Genomic DNA, 19,770 nt, shown 5'->3' with positions numbered 1-19,770 from the left:
GAAAAGGGGTTTACGTCTTTTTTATTTGTTTCTGCTATCTGAGTATTTTATGAAGGACAGCAGCACTACGAACAACTCTTTATTTCAAATTCCGACTGTAAGGGGTTCTTTTAGATCCACGGGACCTCGGTTTTTCGCACCTTCCGTTCTGCACCACTGACAAAGGGTAACTAACCAGGCAGAAAATCCAGATGAACCTTCTCGGCCAACAGCATCTTATCCACTAAGCTCCCTTTATTTCACTAAGCTCCCTTTATTTTATTTTTTTTAACACCATACAACCCCCTTTCTCCATAATTCACACACACTCTTCGTCTCTTCGCACACTCAACTTACGCTGTCTGCCTATAATTCTCTATATTTTCGGTTTACAAAAACAAGGTGCAAGAAATTTTTGAGCCGTAAAGGATGCATGTTCATGAAGCAACGACCGACAGTTTACAACCTTGATATGCTATACGGGAAAACGCCCGCGGCCCCCCGAAACACCAACGCTGGTTATTATGTAGTGAAAAAAACACAAGGCAAAGTCGACTAGTAATGATATTCGTTGCATTAAAAGAGTTTGTTACATTCTTTGTTGCAGTTTCACACAATATGTCCCAACAACAAGATGAAAGAAATGAACCCCCCCCCCCCAAAAAAAAAGCCAAGTTCAAAGCGGAGCGAACTCAGTAATTGTATTTTATATGTCTTTGAAGCTTTATAATTACAAATACAATGTTTATGTTTTTTATATAATAAACGATATTATATTTAATTTATCTCATGGCATTTTATGTAATTGGCACTCAGTTATATGCAATTAAATTCCATCGAAACATGAAATAGACACAATTTATGTGTATATAATGACATGCCAAGCGGGGCGGTGCGAACAACTTTATTAAAAATGATAATTACATTTTCATCTTCCAGGGGTCTTATTTAAAGGGCCAACCTCGACTATATTTTGGAGAATAAAACTGCCTAATTTTGCGTGAAAAGCCATTAAAATCCTCAACCTTTGGGTCGAGCAACTAACTCAATATACGTGATACGTTTTCACACAACTTAAACCCGCCAGTCTTCATCTGAAAACGGAGACCTGTTTCCCAGGCAGTATTATACGGTGTCTGGATAAAACCAGACTATTATTTTATAAAAATAACGTGTAGGTGAAATATACCTTTCGTTATCAAGTTGAGCACGCCGTCTCTAAAGGAACGGCAATAGATTATCAGGTCACCCAACGAAAAAAATTAAATCGAACCCTTAAAAGGGTTACGTATCCGGATAAGCGGTTTTGGCGTTGACGTCAAAACAACTCAATATTTCGAACTGACATTTTGTGACCAGGTAAATACACCATTATTCTATATTTTGGCGTTTAAATTTTCTACGTACACTTTTGTTTTTGAGTGTTAAAATCCAGGATGTTCCCTTTAAATTGAAATATTGCAAGTTTATACAAAATTGACAAATAATGATAAATTCAGGTGTTAATCCGAGAGATTTCTCTATTGTAGTTAAGACGATTACACCACCGCACCTCCCCATTGTGAACTCAACTAGGTCTCTTGTGGGAAATGTGACGGATAACAACTACTGAAATTCATTTTACCAATACTACATTTTTTTTATAATACCAAAAAATCCATACTCTAATTTACTTTGTGAACTCAACTAGGTCGTTTCTGGGAAATGTGACGGATACCAACTGCTGAAATGCACTGTCCCAATACTAAAAATTTCTACAATACCAAAAAGTTCATACTCTAATTTACTTGGATGTCCCTTTCTCCCTGCTTACACCCTACCGATCCTTTTGAACCCCAGGTTGGGAAACACGTTCATGTTTTTGTAATCTACTTCCGGTAACTGGTCGCTTTCGTCATTGATAAACAAAAACACTTTAATCAATGATTATATGAAATCAGTGATTCAAATTTTAAAACTTAATTTTAATCGTTGACGAAGAGAAATTCTAGTTTAAGATTAGCTAATCTGACATTTGAGAATGCCAAACTTAGCCAACTACTAATCTCTAATTAGCTAGTTACCGATTAAACCTAAACACGGATTATTTTAGACATGGGCCTACGTTTCATAGTTTGTGTCGAGTGAACGTTAAGACACATTAAGCCCTTTCTCGTCTTATCTTGGCAAATAACAGAAGGAAATTTATTTTATTAGGATTAGGGTCGGCATGATTTCACACAATATAGATTATGTTACAATCACTCACAAAATAATTTAAAACAAACGTGTTCCACGTACGTGCTTCCATTTGATGAGCTCGCATATCCTGCCCCGTGCATGATATCAGACAATGCTTTAAGCCAAGAGGAGTATTGGTTGGAATCATACAGCTGACCTATTTGGTATAGGATAACCTTTGGGGTGACTGATTCTTGATTCAGGAGAAAGACAAGGTGAATGGGAGATGATAATTGTAGGCCGAGTGGGAAGGTTCGGGAATGACCGCTTTATATAATGGGTATTTTTGGGAATACTAAACCTAACCCTAACCTTTTTTTAGAAGATTTAAGTTGGATCAAATTTTCCTTTTACCCTTCTTAGTATTTCCAAAAATACTCATTTATATATAAAGTGGCCATTGTGGACTTCGCAAATTCCCGAACCTCCCCAACGGGCCTACATTTAATATTCACCATTGTAGATAGATAGATTTATACAACACTATAAATAACATATTTATTTATGGTACCAAATTTCTTTTAGAACTAGAAGCAGCACATTTATTGTTCCACTTTATTTCAACAATCACCATGTGCCTATGGGTCTTGGGGGAATCCAGATGACCCGGAAAATGACTCACGAGGTTTGAAATATGACCCCCATACTCCTCCATTACTATAAGTGGTGAATCGAAACCCCGACACTTGACTGAAGGACGAACCTAATAATTTAAAGCGCAGAGAGAGAGAGATTGGTCTTAATGTCCACTCGACACAAACTAGGTCATTTCTGGACTAACATATGGTTCAATTTTACTTCAATAATTATCTTTAACAGTGGGAGGAAATCGGCCGACCCGGGGGAAACCCACAAAGTCGGACAGGCGACCCCACTCCTTGTCACTCACAACGGGGAATCGGAGCCACGCCAGTTGACGCAATGACAGATCTTATGATACAACGCGCATCCCCCCACCCCCGGAACCCAAAGAATTACGCAACAACATGTAGACCATTTCCAGATACAATTTTACATTTAATAACCATAATTGCAATAATAATACAGAGAAATGATATTAGAAATAGTTTTTGTTAAGTTTGAAACGGCCATGGAAGGAAACTGAACTTAAGCACGGTGGATAGTCATAAAAAATTATACAATATAAATTCTACTAATTATATATTACCATTTCAAAGATTAAATAAAAATATTATGTTAAATACTTAACTCATGTATTACATGTATGCTAGGTTTTCAATTCAATACAAATTTGAAAATACAGTTACTTAATTGATACATCGTCTCTGTTAATTTAGACCAAGGCGGGTATCGTTTGCACAACATTGATACATACATTTTTTTTAATCGATTTAAAAAGATTCTTAAATTCCGAATGCAATACTTTGTTGTCCGCCCGTTGGTTGTGTGTTTAGACCAGAGTTCATGGGCTGTTGAAGCCCATTGCTAGAAGCCATTCCAAATTGGTTCATATTACCATTCAGGGGGTTGTTTACGCCACCAACCATACCACCATTCATGGCGCCGTTCATGCCTATGTTGTTCAAATTAGAAGCTGCATTTTTATCCTGGCCGATAGTGCAACACAACTGTGCCATTCTAGAGCACACGTTTTGATTTAAAGTCGAACAGAGCTGAAAAACAATAACAAATTTAGTTTGATAGATCACAATGTTTTGATTTAGACTCCGACAGAGCAGAAATAACAATAACAAAATTTAGACTCTGACAGAGCTGACATAACAGCAACAAATTTAGTTTGATAGATCGCAAAATTCAGTTTGGTAGATCACAATGTTTTGACTTAGACCCGTGTTCGATCCCTGTAGAATGCATGGACTGGAAAGGGGCAACGTATAGTCGTTCAAATGGGACGAAAAACCGATGTCTCGTGTAGACATTGTCTCGCAGGTAAAAGAACCCTTGACAGTTGGAATTCGATATTAGGGTAAGCCGTAGAGTCACAGTCCCTCATAGCCCACTGCGTGGTATATGTTCTTCTATTAGACCAGTCGTTGCGGAAATTAGGACGTTAACCCCATTTCATTTAATTTTCTGTTGTTTTTTATTTAGATGAATTCCGACACTACACATCTATTGCAACCCATATTAAGAACTTACCGCTATTCCACGACCAAACAGATCTTCGAAATTAACGTCAACCCGTTCAGACATAGTGGCGGATTGTCCTTGATTAAGATATATGGGACTGCCAATAACACCACCACTGAAACACAAATTGCAATATATAGGTATAATAAATGGCACAGGAAAAGAAAGTGATATTTTAACATAGTTTTAACATATGTGAGTCACGTCGAGGGACATTTAACATATTTTTCAAATAATTGAAGTCACATAAAGGGGCAGATTTTAACATAATCCTCAATAACGGAAGTCGTGTAATGGGACATAGGTTCAGGTTTGAACATATTTCTCAATAACTGACTCGCATAAAGGGGCGCAGGGCCTGGTTTGGACATAATTTTTAATAAGTGAAGTTGGACAAAGGGCCTGGTTTGAACATAATTATCAATAACTGAAGTCACGCAAAGGGACATTGATCAGATTATAACATAATTATCAAATTACGTAAAGGGGAGAAAGAGAAATGAGATTTAATGTTCACTCGACGTAAAATTAGGTGATTTCGGGATTAACATTAACATATGATTCGGTTTTTATTTCAATAATTCGCTTTCGCGTAGTAGTAAGAGTAGTAGTAGAAATAGTAGCAGTAATAATAATAATAGTAATAGCGGTAGCAGTAGTAATAATAATGCTTACAGTCTTTCATTATTTTGTTGTTGTTGTCCCTGTAGCATGAATGCTTGCCAGAAATTGTTTTGATTCATCATAGCATTTTGTGCATTACCGCGAATAATATTTCCCATGTACTCTGGATAACAAACACCGCCAGATGTTCGCCCGTATTCTGTAATTATCATCTGCAATTGCCCCGCGATCGTGCCAGAAACGATATTAGCAGTCATACGGATTGGTGCTGAAGGGTTCACCCATTGATTCCAGCCCTGCGAATTAAATTCAGAAAAATTAGAATAAAAAAAAACAATTTGGTTAGGATCAGTATAAATGGTTGGATTAACTGAATCGTTGTGCATTGGTGTTGAAACTGTTTTGGAAAATACACCTCTCGCTTCGCGATGTACACGTAACTATAAAAATGACAATTAATAATATGATAAGGAGAATTAATGTGGAAAATTATCGGGCGTTTGCCGGATGTGCGCACCATGTGTGGTGTGTCTTCTTCTTCTTGTTACTCGATTTTGTATTTACCTTTTTGGGGGATCACGTGGCTAAGTGGGTAAGACGCTGGCTCGCTAGTCTGGAGGTCGGGTGTTCGATCCCTGCATTGACCGAGAAAGTTCATCCAGATTTTCCGGCGTGGTTCCCCCTTGTCAGTGATGCAGGACGGAGGGCCTGACTACGACAGCTGTCTAGTCGTTCGGATGGGACGAAAAACCGTGTACACATGGGCGTGCACGTAAAAGATCCCTTGACAGTTGGAATTCGATATAAGAGTAGGCCGTAGTGCCGCTGTCCGGGCAAAATTTCCCTCATAGCACACTGTATGGCGTATGCCCGTCTTCATTGGCCCAGTTCGGAGCAGAACATTAGGACGCTAAACCCCATTTCATTTCATTTGTATTTACCTTTGGTTAGGTGACGATTGTGTGGGATCAACATGGCGTCACTTGACTCAATGATTGACCTTATGTTCTAAAGCGCACACTTTAGACTATTCGGCCACCCTCTATCCCAACACGTCTTCAACACAATAAGTCGGTGATATTAAGACACAAATATTATTAACTGTATGTACTATGGTCCCTTGTGTAACATTATGATTGACCTTATGTTCTAAAGCGCACACTTTAGACTATTCGGCCACCCTCTATCCCAACACGTCTTCAACACAATAAGTCGGTGATATTAAGACACAAATATTATTAACTGTATGTACTATGGTCACTTGTGTAACATTATGTAGGAGAATTTTGCCCGGGCGGTGGCGGGTCCACCACTACAACTTAAGATCCTACGGTAAAGTGTTTATTGGCGTGCATACTAAAAGGTACAACGTTTTGAATCCCACTGGAATTGACAGCTAACTCATTCCGTGTGAGGTCTTTAAAATGGCGAAGGGTTTGTTCGGACAGCTTTCGGTCTTCGGGTCCTGTTCGCCAAACACCCGAACAGCCGCGATGCATCAGCGATTAAGACAATGGCTCAACAAGCGTCTCGAGTTAGCCAACGGATTTCCCTGTGTGGTTTCCCCTTGTCAATGGTGCAGGACCGAGGGCCTTGCAAGGAATAGGTTTCGAGGCGGGGGGGGGGGGGGCGGGGCAATTGCTTAGACCTCGTCTACACATTGATATGCACGTAAAAAACATTCGAAATAAGAGCAGGCCGTGTAGCCACTGTCCGGGCACGATTTCTCCCATATCACACTATATTGCGCAAGAGTAGAATGTTTTACCGTATATCGTTTTTTCAAACGCTCAACTTCTATAATAACGGTAAAATAATCAACATATCCAATTTAACCGATAGAAACGTTTCTTTCTAATACACTAGTATTATTGAATTTTAAAAAATATATATCATACTTGATTTTGAGCTGGTGTTGGTCTTTCGAAGGTAACTCTTAATTGATCGTTACCTTGTGTTTGGACCATACAGGTGGCATATTGGGCTGAAATAATAAAATATGAATATTTGTAGTAAAGAGAGAGAGAGAGAGAGAGTCAATGTTATTTCGCTTGAGCGGAGAAAACCCACGAAGTTAGAGAGGCGATCCTATCCACGTCCAAGTTTGGGTGTGGAAATCACATCATATGACTCTCATCAACATACCTTATGATCTAAAGCTCAAACTATGGCTCTTAATAGCGCATGATCCATGTAACCATGGGTTAAAAGTTTCAATAATGCATGTTTATTTATGAATATATAATTCTATACTGATATATTCACGGTGGCTCAGTGGGTAAGGCCCTTGCTCAATAAGCAGGACGTCTAGCGTTTTGATTGACAAAGTTCTTTGGAATTCTCCAGTCTGGTTTCCCTTTGTCAGGGATGTAGGGTGGAGGTGGGGTACGTGCCAAAGGACACTGTAAGGAACGTCGTCCAGTCCTCTGGGCGGTCGAAAAAAAGAGGCCCCGTGTACACGTTGCCGTGCACGTTAAATAACGGTTGATCGTTGGAATTCGATTGCACATTCCATACACTCGTCTACATTATCCCGTTGGTGCGGAAATGTAGGACAAGAAACCCCATTTTATAAAATTAGTCATAAAACTTAAAACATACTCAGCAAAGAGTACATAAACGGTTCTGGGTGGCGCACATTCAACATGTATAAGGCCCATTGTTGACGCGTCAACCATTTTTAAAAAATCTCCGCATATATATTTCAAAATGGTTGTCGTAAATGTAGAAAAAACTAACAATGTGTTCTTCACAATTAATAAATGTTCTAGAATTATTGAAAAAGAATGCGCGAATTTTTCAAGGTTTTTTTTCTTGTAATAAATTGATTTTAAATTTTAATTTTAAAACAAATTTCATCCAATTAAACGAAAGGAATGAATTAAAACATTTAAAAGGCGTTTCACGTCCTACTTTTCTGCTAATGAAGACTGTTCGAATTAAATACTTTGAGTAAAAAAAATGGTTTTCTTTTGTTGTTTGTTTTCTTAACAGTTTAATTTTGATGTCATTAAATAGTTTTTAAACACAAAGAACACTGGCCGAATTTGTTTAACAAATCGCTGGATAGTGGGAATTCGTTTTTACGCACTGGGACACCATGGCTACCCATGTTAGAATCAGAAATGATTAAAATGAAATGGACTTTTATGGCACGTTCGCCATAACCGGACTATATTGTTATTCCATAAAAGTGTGTTATTTGATCATTTTCCAATTACTAAATGCCATTCAAAGAATATAAATAGACAAAGTACTCTCGTTGGAATACAATCATTTGCAAAGGTTTTAGACCAATAAGCGTCTTATTTTTAATTTGTGTTCCTTCAATGCAGACAACAGTTAGTTCTTGCAGATTATTGTTAGCTGCACTCGCCAGAAAAGCATGATGGGTTTATCTGGCGTGTGCAGAACGCAGATACTTGCAAGAACTATCTGGTGACCATGTAATTGTTTGTTGCCATGGTAGTCTAATGTCGTCTCGGGGTGTCGTTTTTCTGGGCCGGCCTCACCTTTTCTGGTTCGTAGCAATTCTGCTAGAGCCGCAGTTCACCAAACATTTGTGTGCAGCTGTCTTGGAAATTCACAAACGCTCACTTATCGCTGAGAGTAACCTTCCGTGCATTGGGTAACCATTTGGGAGATTTTTTGTGGTACTAAATGAACTCTTTCTGCCCACCCTTTTTGATCGAAGGCTTGATTTAAAAGTCATCTTGCTCACGAAAGAAATAACGGCACGAGAGCGTACTTCAAACCTTGGATGGTATAATCTGACACAATAGGAAGAACACAAAATAAAAACACAAAAAAAAAACGCTTGGAGATCTCAAAGTTTTGAAAATACTGCTTCGAATGTGGTACTTTAGTACAAATAAGAAAGGTATTGAAGAATAAGAATTTATCAAAAGTGACAAAATATGACGTTGATATTAAAACTATTACCTCCTTGTTGAGTAATATCATTCATTTGATTTCCAAACCAGTTTTGTTGTTGTGGCCACATGGTTGAGGCTTGAGGTGGCCACATCTGGGCAGCTGCTAGCTGAAGTCCTAAAACGACACATAACGCAATACAACTCTGGCCAGCCATGTTGAGGATTAATAGTTAACTAACACAGAAGACGACCTGTTAACGCTTTATCCGACTTTTAAAGTAGATTTAGAGGGACAGGTCCTTTTAGCCAATGGTCTGTCGTGTCTTAGGGTAGGGTTAGTTATGATGTCAATAAGCTACTCGTCACGATCTAGCCAAGAAAAAAACAATCAATCAATTACTGATTTTAAAATATAGCTCTCGTTTTACTTTTTTGCCCTGAGGATTTTTTTGTTTAGCGAAAATGAGTTTTAATCTACTTTAAGTTTATTATAACACGGGTCATATATAAATCAACAGGTTTTTAGCTCCAAGGTACTCAGTTCACTAATATGATGCCCTTCTGCAATAAACTTTCAATTAGGAAATAATCCATCATGTAGGTCTACCCAAGGTTGGGCATTTCTACCAATCTACGTAAATCCAATTTTTTACTACACGATTATTCAATGCTTCGGATCTCTAATGTTCTTTTAAAATTATTCCTACCGTTGCTATATATGTTTTAAATACCTCATACCGTTTAGACGAGAAAAGAGTTCCGCAGGATTTTCCAGCATGGTTTCCCCTTGTGAATGGTACATAATGGGGGAGGGAAGTCTGGCAAGGAATGGATGACACGGAAAATCGAGGTACATCTTGAAAGTTGGAGTTCAATTGCTGCCCGGGCAAAATTTAGCACACATCTTCATTATTTCGGTTTAGCAGACCAGTAGGGCGCTAATCTCCTTCATTTCATTTGATTTCGGTCCGGGTTCGGTCCATTCTTATAATTCCTCTCCTAGCACTTTTATTTTTAGAATACCTTTTACTATTTACTACTTTTAGCTCAGGGTTAACGTCCGATTCCAGCAAGGGTGTTGTTGCAGATATGAAGAGAGATTATAGGCCGTTTGAAGACTATAGATTGCAATTACTATGAGGGACATTAATTTTACCTTGACAGCATCTGCAAAGGGGGGGGGGGGGTAACATGCTACCAATGCTATGCAGGGATCGTCGGATTTTCGAAGGAGCCCGTTGTGCATCACTTACCGGGCCTGAAAATATCGGAGTCAAACCTGAGACCTCCTGAGTAGTGAGCCAGCGCCATATTTACTGAGATACCATCATAAACCCCATGATGGAGTTGTACAGATGGGGTTCCCATGACCCCATACGTCACCATGATGTTTTCATTAAAGGGCCAATCCCGATAATATTTTGGAGAATAAAACGACTTAATTTTGTGTTAAACACCCTTAAAATTCTCTGCCTTAGGTCCGAACAACTAACTCAATATATGTGATACGTTTTCAAACAACTTAAACCCGTCAGTCTTCATCTGGAAATGGAGACCGGAGTCCCGAGCTGTATTATGCGGTGTCTGGATAAATCCAGACTTTTATTTTATAAAAATAATGCGTAGGTAAAATTTACCTTTCGTTATCAAGTACAGCACATTGGTCATTCATTATATAGACCTCTAAAGGAACGGGATTCGATTATCGGGTCACCCAACGAAAAAACTGACCCGATATCTTAAAAGGGTTACGTGTCCGGAAAAGCAGTTTTGACGTTCACGTCCAAACGACTCAATATTTTGAGCTGAAGTTTTGAGACAAAGTAAATACACCATCCCAAAAATTTCCTACGTACTCAGGTTTTTATTTTTGAGACTCTGTTCAAATCGGCATAGTCCCTTTAAATATAATTTATAATGGGTATATAACTGCAGCCTCTAAACGGGAGCCGCTAACCTGAACGTAACCTGTTCAATCCCCGAGACAGTTCACTAGGATTCTAGGTCTGTGATGCAGGACAGGGGGTGTGACAAGTGACAAGGTATAATAGTTCGGACCCGTGTACACATTGGCATGCACGTAAAAAGAAATTGACAGTTGGAATTCGATATAAGAGTAGGCCGTAGTGCCGCTGTCCTTGCAAAATATCCCCCATGGCACACTGTATGACGTATGCCCGTCGGCATTATCCCATTTGGTGCAGAACAGTAGGACGTAAAGCCCCAATTCATTTCATTTCAATCCCCTCTAAATACTATATTATTAAGTATGTTGGTTTGATTGTGTTGGGTGGTCGAGTTTTATAAGCCTTGAACTTTGTTGGTTTCGATCTATGGTTTCTAAGTCACTTATCTGGCTTCCTCCCACAGCTTAAGCAAACTGTTGACACGCGAAATAAAAATGTATCCTGCTGGCCGGTCACCTCTGGTCGATCCTTGGTGTAAGCGTATGTGGCTTAGAGATAGGGGCGTCGCCTTCTCCACCTCGTTGGTTTACCCCGGGTACCCCGGTTTCCTCCCACAGGAAAATCCTATGGGCTTGCGCTAAGATAATAAAATCAAAATAAGACAACTTGTTTGCGATATCACGTTCGGTCGAAGCGGACGTTAAACAACAACATCCCCGAAAATTAGGACGGTAAACCTCATTTCATTTCGTTTCATTTCCGGTTATCGTGTTCCCTTCAACATGAACGGTGTTCACATAAAATGAATATTAATTAAATCTGTTAAAATATTTAGTAAAATTGATTGCATTGCCCTTGGCAAATTCTCATAAATAAGGCATTATGTTGGGCTAAATAATCGATTAAATTTATTAGTAATAAATACTAATTAAATAGGTTTTCCTACTTGTATTAAATGAAAGGAGTGTCCAAAATTTATATAAAAATCATGAATAACATCGGTAAAACCATATTCTGTTGCTTAAAAGCCGCTGTTTGCATTTTCCGGTTATATTTCACAGCTAAAATGTACTCTTGGTTGTTCGATATGAAAATAAAGGCATAAAATGTAGATAATTTCCCGGCATGTATCGAAAATAGGCTCAAAAACAGATTTTATTGAAGATTACATTGGTAGTGCTTATTTCTAAAGATAATATACCATTTATATCGCCGGCAGTGGATGCCGAAAGTTGGCCAGATTTTCAATTCACCATATCTTAGTAAATACTGAATGGTATCCTTCAGCGATTTAACGGTGACAATATTGCAACGGATTCCCCAGTATTCTGAAATGACGTTCAGAGACCTTAGACCTTATAATGTCTTGTTTTGATTGTTTTACGTCAGTTGCATTATCCCAACTTCCGACGCCATGTTTCTTGCATATTGAACAGTTTGTACCTGTACGTATGTTTCATGTGAATACTGAACGGTATATATTGGGGTTTGCGTCTCATCAGCAAAATAATTTGGTCATATGACTTTTTATTTTGACAAAAGTTCCCAAAAACAAAGGTTTATGTGCGCAGTGTGACAGGACGATTTGACCCTAACAGTGCCTTTTCCACTTAATCTTCTTTATTCGAATTCCACGTGGAGCAGATGTAAAACTTTGACCAGTTCTGATATGAAATGAAATGAGGGTTAACGTCCTACTTTTTCGCCCCGACTGGGCTAATGAAGACGGACATACAGCGCCGGAAAATACTCGATAAACATTATCAGTCAACACAAGGATCGAACACGAGACCTACAGATTAGAGATCCAACGGTTATTTCACTGGGCCACCGCAGCTCCCCTGTCACGGTCAGTTCTCGCTTATAATAATGCCGTAAGAGAATTAAGACAAAACGACGTTGTCCAAGACACATGATTCGCGTCAATATTATGAAAATATTGCATTCATCCTGATAGATTGAAACCAGTCCAGGCAAGAGAGAAATGTAAGTTAACGTCCACTCAACAACAACGAAGTTATAAATGGAAATTTACAGATGGTTTCAGGGAATCGCGTTGTTTCGGTGTGGACCGAGAAAGCTCTTTGGGGTTTTCCGACGTGGTTTCCCCTTGTCATGACAGGGGCCTGACAAGGAACTACGTCTAGTCATTCAGATGGGACGAACACCCGAGACCTTGTGTACAAATTGGCGTGAACGTAAAATAAACATTGAAAGTATACGAATTCGAAATAAGTGTAGGCTGTAGCGCGGCTTTCGGGACATTTCTCACTCAAACCACATTGTATTGCGTATGAGTGCCTTCATTAGCCCAGTCTATTTACAGACGGTGGTCACCTACTGTAATTTGTCTCTTTTTGGGGTTTTACGTCCACTTCCACCAAGGGCGATATCGTAGACAAGCTCTGTAATTTGAAAAGTCCTGACTTTTTATGGTTATCTCTCCTGACTGCCATCTTTCCAAATCTACACTGAAATGTTCCGAGCCCAACTGGATTTGTCTGGATTTGGATAACATTGACGTAAAATGAAACGAAATGTAGTAGATAAACTGATCACATTAGCCATATTTGATTCTGTTCATTGCTCATTGCGCTTGTATGGACTAGTCTTCCGGGAGAGCTTCTACTGCTACTGGAAGTGGCAAATCGTTTCGGCCTCTGTTAAAGCTGCGTGCATTTCGTTAAACACAAATAACTTAATAACTCACTAGATAAACAGTTTTTATTTATGGCGAATGAAAGTCTCTTGTCCAATCTCGTGGGGGTTTCCCTGATTACCCCGACTCACCCAACAGCTAAATACCCATACGCGCAAGTGAATTATTTAAATAAAATGGGACCATATGTTAGTCCCGGAACGACCTAGTTTGTGTCGCGTGGACGTTAAACCCCATTCTTCCCGTGTCTCGCTCTAATGAAAGAGTATTTTTTTTTTAAATTTTGTCAACAATACACGACGGAAGGAAATTGATTTCTGTATTCATGGAATACAAACACATTCTGTAAAATTAGTATCTCGATATTGAAAATGTAGACAAATTTGCGTGCAGTAAAAGCTGTCGCGTGCAACCAAGAGTTTACTGACAGTAAGGGGGGGGGGGGGGGCGATAGGCAGAGAGGCGAGGGGTAGAGAGTAACAGAGACCGGCGAGTGGCATGCACTGTGTTGATGTTATTGCTTATATTCCTGATATAGTTTAGTTCCTGTTTAATTTATGATTCTATTTAATTTATGTAGCTGTTTTATATTTATGTTCTAATGTAACTGATCACTGTTCTCACTACAATATTGTTACACAAGGGGCGCTAATCAGAGACATATTAAAGGAATTTTTTAACTTTCATGAACAATAAAATATGGAATTATATGACAATAATTTTATTTCCAAATCAACCATTTAATTAAACCCCTAGTGATATTTCTAATAAAGAGGTCATAGGTCTATTATACATTTTATATAACATGGACTTGACAAATATACAATATACTAATATTATCTTAAACTCGAATATTTGTTACATAATATGAACACATGGCCTCTACAACTATGCAGTACAGTCTTTTAAACTCGAATATTTGTCATATAATATGAACATATGGACTCTACAACTATGCAGTACAATCTTAAACTCGAATATTTGTTACATAATATGAACACGTGGACTCTACAACTATGCAGTACAATCTTAAACTCGAATATTTGTTACATAATATGAACACGTGGACTCTACAACTATGCAGTACAATCTTAAACTCGAATATTTGTTATATAATATGAACATATGGACTCTACAACTATGCAGTACAATCTTAAACTCGAATATTTGTTACATAATATGAACACGTGGACTCTACAACTATGCAGTACAATCTTAAACTCGAATATTTGTTATATAATATAAACACATGGCCTGCATTTATACTTTTTACATGTAATATAATAACATGGATTGCTGAACTATGCCATATAATATTTGATATAATAGAATAATACACAGTAAGCTCGAATATTTGTTACATAATAGAATAATATATTTTAAACTCAAATATTTGTTACACCAATATTAATTTGAAAATATAAATCTTTGATTTATGTCTATATTAAATTGTCATAAAATTTTTATATGTTCTTTTGTTGATACGGTGAGCTAAAAATTAAACTTAAATTAGTAGAACCTATATCAAAGAGATTTATACCATTTAAAGGACGGGGGGTTTCTTCCATTTAACCATTTAACTCCCCACAACCCCCTAAAACAAAACAAAAAATTATTCCCTTTACTCCGGCCCCAGCCCCAAAATCAAAGAGTTTCCCCCTTTAACACGCACATTATTCAAAGAGGTCTATCCCATTTGACACCCATCACCCTCTAACTCAAAGATGTGTATCCCCTTTTCTCCCGCGTTAATTTATTAAATGACGTGGGTGTATAAATCCATTTATACTACTTTAATTAATATACCATTTGAAGTTAGAAAAAAGACCAGAAATGGACAGATTTAGCTCGTACATAATGTACCAGTAAAAACAAATGTTAACAGACATAGAAACCTTATTTAGCTTAAAGCTCTAACTCAGTGATTCTCAACGTTTTCTTGCCAATGGCACAACTTGGAACACCTGACTAAATAATATATGAAAAATATTTGAATTTTGCAAACTAAAAACATGACAAGTCATAGACAGCATACAACCATAGACACGAACTAGTCATATACACATAGAATGACTCAAACTGACTTAAGAAAAACACAGCTATGAACTTACCAGTGAATACTCAATTGGGATCACGTGGTTTTTCGCATTTTCTTAGTGTGCCGTTCAAAATTTCCCGGCACACTTAGGAAGATCTCGCAGCACACGGGTGTACCGAGGTACACTGGTTGAGAATCATTGCTCTAACTCAATATTTTCCATAATAGTCGAAATTAAACAAGCGAATTGACAATATTGGTCAGTTTCAATCAAAATTGATGATGTTATCTTACGTGAAAAGAATAGGATCATAATATCCAATATTTAAGACACAATTAACACGTTATAATCAGTACACGAGCCGTGTATTCTATGGTTTCGGGTGCCATTTGTACTGAAGAAAAAAAAAACCTACAAGACAATGTGGAAGAAATTAGTAACGTCTGATATCACAAACGACATAATAATATGTACTTTTATAAAAAATAGAGTCACGCGCCCTTTAATTAGATTTTTTGATTCTGGTTTGATTTCATCAACTATTGCTATTTATTTGATATCATAGGGTGCTACCCCTGAATTAGATCCCATTTTATACTATGTCCCATTTCACAATGTACATAATATATTAAAACACTAAATAGGCATCAAATATTTGATCATCACACACCAGATATTATCATGGATTATGTTAACTTTGTGATGAATTGGTCATCTCCGCTAAAATGCAGAACATACATGTATAATGTAAGATTATACATCCGCCCCCCACCCTCCCCCAATGATTCAAAATACGCGTCATATCCATTTGAAAAAAAATCTTTTTAATCAAACACGTCCCTTTTCTTTTAATAGAGGAAAGATAAATTCTGTTTACATATTTTAAGGCATGGCATCTGTGTTATCATAACCTAGTTTACAACACAGTGGTATCTCTCCTTCACAGACTGCGCCATTGGTAATTTCTTGGGGGTTACCAACAGGCATACCCCAGGCATTCGATGCGATATTAATTTCAGTTAACGGAGTAACTACTGAACATAGCTGTAAAACAAATAAAATACATAGTTAATGATATGATGTTTAAATAAAACTGTTTTCAGAAATGTCTTTGATAGTAATTGAACAATCTGACACAAGGGAGCCGCGGTGTCCCGTGTTCGATCCCATTGTTGGTCGAAAAAGTTCGGGATTTTTCAGGTGAGGTTCACCCCTTGTCAGTGGTGCAGGACAGGGGATTGACAAGGGACAGTGTAAGAGTAGGCCGTAACGCCACTGTACGGATATATTATACTCTTCAAAAAAGTAGAGGATATTGAAATGCAAATACCTATGCAGGTTACGATATGATAAATAGTCATGGACATTTGACATGCTTTGAGAGTATGTTCACAGATGAAGAATGTATCGCCCCAACAGAACCACTGAGCCTCACATGCGACATGCAATAGCGCCATACACGTCGGAGGGGTTCATTGTCAAATTTGACACTTCAAGTAAGGGTTGATGAAAACTGCCGCGTGCTGGTTTATCTATCCATTTTTACTTTCCTATCGGTTCTTGCATAAGATTTACTGTTTAGCGTATCTGTGCTTTAGTGTGTTACGTTTAATTTGATCGGGAGACGTGTTCGTCGACGTCAACCGACAACACTGCAAGAATTGGCCGTGGCACTGCAACACGAGTGGGTCAGATTGCCCCGAAACGTGATTGGACCGTTGATTAGGAGTATGCCACGACGAATTGCTGAATGTCTGCGGATTGGTGGAGTAATTACTAATTATTAAGAGAAAAATCAAAAAACGTCCTTTTTCACTTTTGACGGTGTATCTCTTTGCGAGTGAAATGGGGCCGTCAGATAAGCCGCCCATATGAACTGTTTATGTTCATGTGTAGACAATTGGCCTGTTATTAACATACACTGGTTACCTCTGATAAAAAACAGCAGTGCATTTCCGAAGTTTTGTATTGTTTCTGAATATCCCCTACTATTTTTGAAGAGTATAATTACCCTCGTGGCACAATGTATGACATTCATTAGTTAAATCAGTGAAGAAAAGTAGGACGTTAAACCCCATTCCATTTCAGTTTTATTTCATTTATTTAAACCGGAAACTAGTTAGTAGCGTATGTTAATAGTATTACACAACATTCGTGAGTTTACGCAACAACCGATAAAGCAGTTATTATGTCCTGGATGATACAGGCCACCATTAATCAATATGGTCAACCTATTCTCAAACCGGAAGTCAACAAACAAAATCCATACGACAAAATTGAGAACAGATTTCGAAGCGGAGACACGGCTGTTCGCAAATATCCCTCGTAATGCGCTAAATTCGGCTGGTGTAGTCTTTAAAAGTCTTTAAACTCTATTTCGTTTGATTTACGACTAACTATACTTACAGAAACACCGTGACCAGCATAATTGCTAAGGGTTGAATACGGCATCAGACTGGATGGTATTTCAATGTTTTGAGTATGTCCAGCGCGGATAACCAGTTCTCGTAAAATACCATTATTATCATCACTTCCTGTAGCTGCGGCCATGTTGTTCCAACCCCACCTACCGAATGCAGAGGTCTGAACTGGTGTGGATTGTCTGAAGAAAAATAAACCAAATTAGCAAAATTTTTGAACAAGTCAGTTATTCTTTTAGAGGCATGTAAAGGCGTGAGTTAAAGATCATCTGACAACAGTCAAAAAAGAGATGTCGTAGCTCAGCTGGCGGGGCAAAATTGCCCTCATTGTATATCTTACCAGTTCCATTAGCCCATTTGTTGAAGAAAAGAAGGACGGAAGACAAATTGATCGAAGAGACCTTTTCGCAGCTTTTTCGCAACATCTTTTCTCGCGTGAAGTGTGCGCATGCGTGTTCAATCGGATGTTTACTTTCTGACGTACAAACACAGGTACTCTTCAACTAAATCAACCAACCGCTCTTGTTGCTGAAAATTCAGCTTGCAACTAGTAGATGTTTTGGACTGAACGTAAACAATGTCGGGGTCCATGCTGTAAAGAGAAATCCTCACCTATGACGCCATTTACGAGGGATTCCCATTTTTTCTTGCACACACGGAAATAAAAAAGCTTGCGCGCGGTGGCCTAAATGAGAATAAAACGTTAAATTGATACTTACCTAATAGAGATTTCTCCCACACCATCAGTCGTACATACTTGCTCATCTCTTGATCGTTCTGTTACCACTATATAGTACACACCGTCCAGATTTTTAGATTTTACTCGTATTTCAGCAATTAAATTATTCTGCTGCAGTGCGCTTGCCCACTATATAAAAACAGAGATACGTAAATACACGTCAAATGGTTCAAATTGGTTTTTTGGGGTTTTTTTTTTTCAGAATACAATTATTATTATTTTTCGCTTCTGTAGTGCGTTCACCCAATATATCAACACAAGAGAAACGTGATATGCATTTAAATTTACTGTTATTTTGGAATACAAAAATGTTATTCTCTTGTCACTGCTGCAGTGCCTTCGCCCACAATATCAAAAGCAGAGAAACGTATATACACTTCAAATAAAATGGAATGAAATGAAATAGGGTTTAACGTTCTACTCTTCTGCTCCTACTGCGCTAATGAAGACGGGCATATGCCATGCAGCGTGCTATGAGGAAATTTTGCCGGACAGCGGCATTACGGCCTAATCTTATTTAGAATTCCAACTGTCAAGGGTGCAAGCCAATTGTTTTTATTCCCATCCGAATAACTATACGTTGTTTCTTCTTGCAAGGCGATCCGCCATAACACTCCAAATGGCTTTAAGTGTTTGGGGGGGTTTTTGTTGTTTTTTTCGGAATGCAAAAATACTATTTTTTGTTGTTTTTTGGGGTTTTTTTTCAAAAAACAACTGAGCATCATTCAAGGTATATTGAATCCCTTGCAAGCTGCAATACCACAAAAGTTGAATCTCTAAAAATAATATGGCTCAGTTTCGTTCAGTTTTCAAAGGATATGATGAATTGAGACTTTCGCAACTTTCGTCATTTTCTGAAGACGATAAAGCAAGCGCCAGCTATAAGTACTGGGCCAAATTTTAATCCGATTGAATCAAAGCCGGGTGATTCGATCATATACTTTTAGTTCTGTTTTCTTAATTAAATGTTAGCGTGGATTGGGACATGGTATCCATTGACTAAAACTCTTGCAAAATATCAAATGCAATTATGTGAATTCGCCTGCAACTGATGACAATAATATCATGTTCATTACAAATGGCGTTGGAAACCATAGCAGATACGACCCGTGTACTAATTTTAAAATGTCCAGTATGTCTTAAGTATAGGATATTAGGATCCCGTATTGTCCCGACAAAATAACAACATCAGTATA

At 38.0% G+C, this 19,770-nt stretch overlaps 1 long non-coding RNA gene across 1 annotated transcript; it reads right to left on the bottom strand.

The window, feature by feature from the left end:
- Window positions 1-3,111: 3,111 nt before the first annotated feature.
- On the bottom strand, window positions 3,112-9,119 carry LOC126818693 (uncharacterized). Its single transcript, XR_007679310.2, has 5 exons — window positions 8,878-9,119; window positions 6,834-6,919; window positions 4,987-5,231; window positions 4,321-4,426; window positions 3,112-3,833 (listed from the first exon to the last, which is right to left on the bottom strand). It is a non-coding gene; the product is annotated as an uncharacterized LOC126818693 (long non-coding RNA).
- Window positions 9,120-19,770: the final 10,651 nt, after the last annotated feature.

The sequence above is a fragment of the Patella vulgata genome, chromosome 4 (genome assembly GCF_932274485.2).
Source record: "Patella vulgata chromosome 4, xgPatVulg1.2, whole genome shotgun sequence".
Lineage (NCBI taxonomy): Eukaryota > Metazoa > Mollusca > Gastropoda > Patellidae > Patella > Patella vulgata.
This window is presented reverse-complemented; position numbering and strand designations above follow the sequence as displayed.